An 8305-nucleotide genomic window follows, 5' to 3' on the forward strand; every position below is an offset into this window, starting at 1 on the left:
CAAATAACAATTTCATAGGGATCTAAACAGAAAGAATTTTGCATATTTCATTTCTAGCCTTTCCATAACTCATCAGGCTTATATTACAGAAGCCTGGACACATTGAGTGGATAATTCCTTCAGAGACCCTTCTCTGTGATGGATGCATAAATGTGAGGAAAAGACTGGAAGCATAGAATAGATAAGTACTGTTCCAATCTCAGGCCAATGAAGGGTAAAAGAAAAAATGAAGACAGTTCAATATTAATGAACTTCCCTTTTTCAGAAGATAATGTCCTCTTGAATATTTGTTTCAAAGTGAAATAAATGTCCAGGGTTGAATGAGCAGAATACAGTCTTGCCAATTCTTGTTGGCAATTTGAAATTCAAATTAGCACTTGAAAATCTTTCTCAAAGTCCAGGAACATAAAATGATACAAGTAGTATTAACAGAGATGTACTACAACAAGGGGTCTTGCCTGGCAGTTTCCTTTTTTATGGAATATTCACCATGTTATATTCACTATATTCAGTGTTTTAACACTAAAAGTCTCCAACTTCTGTTGAATCTAAAATAATTTTCCTTTGGCCTAAAATTATTCTATGAAGAATAACTAACAAACTCTATTAAGAAAAAGACCAAATTGATGATGATTTATGATACCTGTTATATAAATCTTAGTATATACCCTTCATTTGATACATCAAAAGATTACTTATCTATTAGAGCAGGAGTTCTTAATTTTTATTTTGTTCATTTATTTTTTTTTGCTACAGATCCCTTTTGCATTCTGATGAAGCCTATAGAATATTTCTGCAAATAGTATCTTTAAAAAAAATATGATACCGAGGGTTACAAAGTAACTTAGTATAAAAAATTTAGTTACCAGCTTATTTACAAACAATTTTTTTGTTGTTTGTAACAAAACATTGTATGTATTTGTTAACACACTTAAGATATTTCAGAGAACCTGAGTACCATAATTTGGAAGCTGTGATTAACAGTAGCGATATTTTTAACATATCTGCAATATTATTAAATGTTATGAAAATGTGTCTGATTTTTATTGTTTACATATTCAAAAATACAACTAATACAATTATGGCTTTTGCTTTCGTTCATAATTGAAGGTAATACAATATCTCAATGAGAAGTAAAGAAAGATCGAAAGCTTTTCCTTATCTTCCTTTACACACTCTGGATTTTATGCATAATTGACTTTCAGAGAAAATAGATTTAAGAACCACTTTCTTGAGCTCATAGATTTTGTTACTAGCAGACACTAGAACAGGGTCCTTGTTTTCATATATTAAAAGAATTTAACACTGAAACTTAGAAGTATGCAGACAAGCAGTGTAGTTTATTAGAGAAGTGAGGAAGCAGAAACACTTTGATAGACCAAGTTGGGGTGCTCAAGACAGAGTCAGCACTGAGAAAAACTCATGGTAGCTCCTATTACAGGGAGTGAAAATGTGTATTCATTAGATATGAGGTCATCCAGCATGAACAGGGAGGGTTTCAATCTGCAAGCACAAATGATTACATACACACATATATGTTGCAACAGCATCTCATGTAGCATTAGCATATAAACTCTCCTCCCAGAGGTGGGAAATTTAGTACTAAAATGAGGAAAAGGCAACTATCAGACACCAAATTTTCCTTATGCACATGTCACAAGTTGTTTCTGTCTTGGTCCATTGATTATCTGACCAAGGGGTCCCTAAACCTAGGACATGGTGGCTATAAAACTTATTAAAACAATAGGTTGTCATGAAAAGCAAGACAGTGTAGCCTTGTAGGGCTAATGGCCCCAGTCACAAGGCATTTTGTCAGGATTTAGCTATTTGGGGTTGGACTGGACTCTCCATTTTTTTCTACTTATCTCAGTTCTAATATTCAAAGCAAGAGTCAGTTTCTAATAAAGGGCCATATAGTAAACATGTAGACTTCACATGCCATGTGGTGTCCGTTACAACTTCTCAGCTCTGTAGTGGGAAAGCAGACATAAACAATATGTAAATGATAGAAGGTTTTTTCCCAATAACAGTTATTTTTCAAAAACAATTGGTCAGCAAGAAGGCCATAGTTTGTCAATACCTAAAGGGCTTAATAAAATCCATGTATTAAGGTCACTAGCATGAAATCTGAATAATAAACTTATTCTAGTCTTTACTTTTCTTAATAATGAAAATTTATGGTTGCTTCTGGATTCATACAATAATTTTGAAGTAAATATACTTAGAAAGCAAGAGAAGAGAGTGATCCATGGTCAAGCATATACACATTAATAAAGAATTCATCAATTTAACCACTTCAATCAGAAAATGAATAAGTTCAATTAATTTAATAATGAATTTAATCAGTTCAATTAGGAAATTTTTATCACTTTAATATAACTAAAATTTTGCATGTAAAATGCACAATTAGCAGGAAAATTAAGCAGTATGATGATTTTCTTTTGCATTCTTTTTTTTAATGTTTACATACAGACATATTGTAAAGATCAGATTTTTTTTTCAATTGAATACTTTTGATCCTACCCATTGAAAGGGACTGACATATTTTCAAGATCCAGGATTTGAAAAATCTTGGTAAAATAAGAACATCCTAAATTATGAGATTATTTATCTATATAATGTGGTTTATAATGATACTTAAATCCAGGAAAGATCTTATGAGGACTATAAAAGTAGTAATATAAATAATAAAGTTTTAGAGTTTAATACATTATTTATTTATTGTTCATTTTTAGACTTAGAACATGTCTTTGGAATGATTGACTCTAGCCCTACAATGTTAAAGAAGAAACTGAGGCTAACTTAAGCTCACAAAACTAAAATGATTCACTTAATTTACAATGGTGATGTGTCCATTACTTTCAATATGTATTTTAGGTTTTTAAAAAAATTTTTTTTGTTTAGGTTATCAATTTAATTATGCTAAAATTATTTTCATTCAAAACACCAAAGGTATTATCACTATTTAACATTTCTTTAATACACGAATAAGCTATAAGAAATAACACACAATTATTAATAGCAGGATACTTTAATTGGTATCCTGCCTAACAAATTTCTACATTAAGTCAAATTTTTAAAAAATTTCTACAATGACACTGATGTGTCCATAGTCTTTGAAAGCTACCCTTTCTGTTTTCTTAATTAATCAAATGACCAAACATCTGCTATTATATTTTATAATAAAAAGTAGGGAGTCTTATCAGAAAAAATATTCTAGTCCAAGTCTTCTTTTTAACTAAATAAAAAAAAATTTTGAATGCATTCTTCCCATGAGAAAAGAATAAAGGTTTCTGTCCAATATCATTTCCTGCTGAAAGTTAAAGTAATTAGAGTTTCAATTTATCAAAATGTCATTCCCAAAATAGAAAAGGTTATTTGGTTTAATTATATTCATGTTATTTCACCACAAGATTTTATTTTTTATCTATTAATTTATAAGCCAGTGGTAAAGTCAGCAAAATGAACTTAACTATGCTGAGTTCTCCAATATTACATCCAAACTGGCCTACACAATGAGCACAGAATTCTTAAAGGTTAATAGCATTCTTCTAAGATTACAAATTCTGAACTTTAGTAGGCTGTTAATTAAAAAGAACAGTTTGTCATTGGTAGAATGTTTTCATTATGGCATACAAATGTGAAAATACAGAGACATAAAATTCATGTTTGAGAACAGATGATACTCAATAAGCTTCTTCTAGATGAAAAAGATACATCATCATGAGTGACTTCAAAAAGTTTTGGAGATCTCTCTGGGCTTAAATTAAAATGTTTCAGTTATTACCTGTATAAGGAATTATTTCGAAATGTCAGTAGGATGGGCTAATGCAGTACACATGTACAAATGAAATATTTGGAATAATTCTTAGCTGTATTCAATATGAACAGATCAAGTAGAAGTTATAACAACTACTTCTGCAAAACTGGTGGTATTTTCAAATCTTGTGGGCAATCCACAACTGCTCCTGTATACACTAAATAAACATTTTAGTCTCGTTACATTGTTTAATGAAATGGCAGACAAATATCATATTTTCCAGTTATTTAGCTGATTATACACAGAAATGAGAGTGATTATAATTGTTGAGCTATTCTGGAGAGTAGAGTGCGAAACAATGCCTCAAAACAATTTTGGAATTTGTCTTCCATACTGAGTATATGACTTCCCCTATGTAGCTGTAATAGAAAAGGTGACTAATGTGGAAAGAACATTAATAAAGGTGACAGGAGACTGATAGCATGTCTTGACATTTAAGCACTATGGAGATTTAAGATAAATCATTCATTTATTCATCCAGTTATGTGTTGTATAAATATGTTTTGAATGCATCATGCCTCCTGTCATTTTATTATGTGGACAGGAATAATAGTGATACCTAACTTAACGAGTTAGTCTGAGGTAAATTAGATGATATATGTACAACTGTGCATCATAATTCCTCACCGTTTTATCTAAACATAGACCCTCTGCTTTGACACCAGAACAATGGAAAAGGGGAAACAAACTAAAATCATATTTCAAATATCAAGTCCACATGTATATATACATACACATGTGGAGAAAGTGAAGGTTCCTGTGGTCAGGATCTCACCCGGCTCTGGTCGGCTTACTACAACTGTGGGCAGTAAGTTGTTACTGACTCTATATAAAGAGCTCATCCCAGTGCTCTGGGCTGCATGGCTACACTGCAGCACAGCTGAACCATCACAGGCTGCAAGAGGGTAGAGACTGGAGTGGTGGCAGCACTGAGGACAGAGACTGAGATGCCTGCAGGGGCAGAGAGGCCCAGAGGCAGAGACAAAGGAAGATTACAGACCTGCAGACTGTTGGATGCAATCATGTTTCTTGTGCCTCACCTGCCACCATGGGAATAAAGTTGGGTATAAACCTTTTTACCCCAAGATTGTTCCACTGTCATCTTTTCAGTCTCACTGAATCCATAGTGAACTTGTCCAGGACTGAAACCCATTGGCAAGACATGTTTTTAGTTTTTCATGTAGACTATGCTTTATGTATATAGATTCAATGCCTTTTCAATATTTTCTAAATAATCAGTGTTAAATTATTCTGAGTCTTTAATATCAGTTTGAATTGATTAGTATAATGACAAAGTACTTCATAAATGCAAAGGGAAACTTCATTATCATCAGAATTAAATATGTCTGTGCGTAACCAAGTAAATATTTAGGAATGAGCAAGAAGGTTTGATGATGAAATTGTATTAACATCAAGAATTATTTTCCAGCTATGTGAAGAAAAAAATGTACTAAAATGGCCTGCATCAATATACTACATAGGAAACTTTGAAGACACCTGGCACAGGATGTTTCTCAGAAGAAAATGTCTTGGATCATCTTTGATTTGGTAGAAATGCAGTGTTATAGGTTAGGTCAGCTCAGTAAAGTAAGAAGCTTAATTCATCAGTCAGAGAAAAATGACAATACTCTCTCTCTTAAACTCTTATTAGTGTTTGAGGTTACAATTTCTTTCTTTTAACTCACCCATGCAAAATTGCCATCGCCTCAAAATGAAAGAAAATTAAGCAAACACAGACTTGCCACTTGTTATTTCCTACTCGGTAATATTTATAGGAGGGAGAATTTTGTACTTTTGTTGAATCATAAAAGGGAGTAATCATCTGGCACTAATTGAAACAAAGTCTACACTACAGAGAAAATAAAAATGAACTTGTCTTTTCCGTCATGGAGTTGAATAGTTACAGGGCTCCTTCATCAGCAAAACCACACACCTCACACCTGCTGTGTCTCCTTTTTTCTGTTGAGCCTCTACCTAATTAACAACCATTAAGACTCACACCTGCAGTGGCTTTAGCCTTTGCTGCTGCTCCGAGTTGTGGTTTTTAACCCTTCATTTTACCTATAACACACGAATAATCATTTCCCCAACAGGCTGTCTTTCAAAGACAGTTCTTCTCAGTATTTGCTTGCATTCAAAGCCACTCCTGAATTCACCACAGCTGGGGACTCTGAAGAGGCAATTGTTTTTACTGGAATAAGACATGAACAGGTGGTGCTCCCACCTGCTGCAAGTCTTTGACTATTTGTTGGCTCCAACAGTTCTTGGACCTGATATTTGAAACGTTGTCTGGCATTAGAAGCATCAGAGGAAGAGAAAACAGGCCATGGCCTTTTTTGTTACTAATGGTCTCATTACAGACTGCTCTGGTTGGTAATTGCTGGCATATTGAAATAGATGGGCGCGTTGCTTTCTGGACTGGGTACAAATGGAACTCAGTCAAACAGATTGGTACATAGCCTGGCTACTTTATTTTAAACATTAAAGAAGATTCAGCCAATCAGACTGAGTGACTTATTTTCCTCTTTAGGAAAGTTTGCAAAGGTCTATCTGTAACTGGCCATGGAAACATTTCTAGACAAACAACTAGTGATTTTCACTGTGCTTTCTTCTACACAGATGAAAGCACTTAGGCACTATCTAATTTGGAGTATGTCTGTTCGGTGCTCTTAGTTTATTTTACGTTTTGGTATTTCTGTTCTCTAGTGGAATAGGACAAATTGACTAAAAAAATACTGAAAGTACTCAATTTGAAGGCTTTTAGTGACAGAGTAAACCATTATGGTCTATACAGTTATAATTACAACCTGCAAAGTACGTTGTGTGGGGCTATTTTGGTTGTGCACAAAATTGAAAACCTACTTAAGTATGGTTGTTTTATTCTCCCACTATGCTAATAGTTTTCAATGAGCTACTACAGAAATAATAGAGTAGCTTCAATACAATGTACCTCATAGTGATATTTGTGTATTTGTGGAGTTATTCACAAAAACTATATTATATATGTAATTTTCAATTATATATCCATGTTATATAGATATATATAGAAGTAGATATAGATATATAAAAGATAAATACATTCAAATTGTATGTATGTATGTGTACAAAAAATTATTGATTAAAAATGTATGGAGTGAAAATCCATGCATAGGACTCAAGTAACCTAATTGATTCAGACTCTGAACCAATTTTCTACAAAGTCTTTTCCAGGATACTTGGCAGATATCCAATAATACCAAACTACACTCTCTCTGATTTTCCCTTCTAAAATATATCCCGTTGCCTGCAGAATATTGCCTCCTTGTACATTGTAGAAGATGTAATTACACTGTTTCTCATATGAGAAAATCAAGTTGCATAGTTCAAGCCTGAAGCTGTATTATAAGTTAAGTAGCAGAGTTGGAATTTAGTAACCTGTACTTAGGACCCTTTGTCCCATGTGTTTTCCAGAACATTATTGCATTCCAAACCTTACAGGTTGAGAGTTTCTGATGGACATCTGAGAATGAGGACATGTTTTTACAAGAAACATTCAACTTTTTAAAAAGTTTAAACTATAATTACATAAAATGTGACTGTAAAAATATATTGAAGAGCAAGGTAGCAAAGGATTTTGGACTGATATATTTGGAAAATTAAGAGTAAAGTTAATTTCTCATAAATTAAGAAAGATACTGAGTGAATCGAAGGACAAGGAAGAGAGGATAAAAGAGTTGGCTAATGGGCTGAGGTTTGAAGATGAAACTTGGAAACATTTAAAAAATTTTCCTTCCATTATAACACAATCCCCTGGTTTTCTTTTTTTCTTATTAGACTCCACTAGTTCTTTCTCTTCTGTCCAATATTCATTTACCTTTTTTCATTTCTTAGAATTTTAGTCCCGGTTGTCCTTCTATTGCCACCCCACAGTGTTTTCCTTCATGATAATCTGTTCAATAATTATCTTATGATCTATAAGTAACACATTGCCCCTATGGGACTTGAAGAGGCAGGAGGAAAGGGTGTGAACAGCTCATGGTGTCCATTTTGCTTTAGCAATGGTGATTTCCCTGTGACCCAGGAGATTCATGTCTTCTGTCAGGATTCAGAAACTGTGTCAAGGTAACCTGTTAGCTGAAAACTAGGGTAGAATCTCAGAGCCTTCAAAATTTTTGACATCCATAATGTAACTCATTTTGGTATGTATGCTTTAATTTTTCATTTCTATCCTATTCACTTCTCTAGCCCTGTTCTCACACAGTGAATGGCAAAGAGCAGACACAACAAATGTTTGTTGGTTGATTGACAATGTAAAAGTGAGGGGGGGGAGTAAAAATTAGATATGATGAGAGAAAGCTGATATTTTGGTAGGTTCTACTGAAGGGATTCTGAAAGTGACCTGATTTTTCTTCTTTGGAAACACGATTAGAACCCTCTCTTCAATATCTCTAAAACCCATACATGTACTTTAATTTAAAAATAAAAAACACCTATTTTACTTAATGA

The sequence above is a fragment of the Manis javanica genome, chromosome 9 (assembly GCF_040802235.1).
Source record: "Manis javanica isolate MJ-LG chromosome 9, MJ_LKY, whole genome shotgun sequence".
Lineage (NCBI taxonomy): Eukaryota > Metazoa > Chordata > Mammalia > Pholidota > Manidae > Manis > Manis javanica.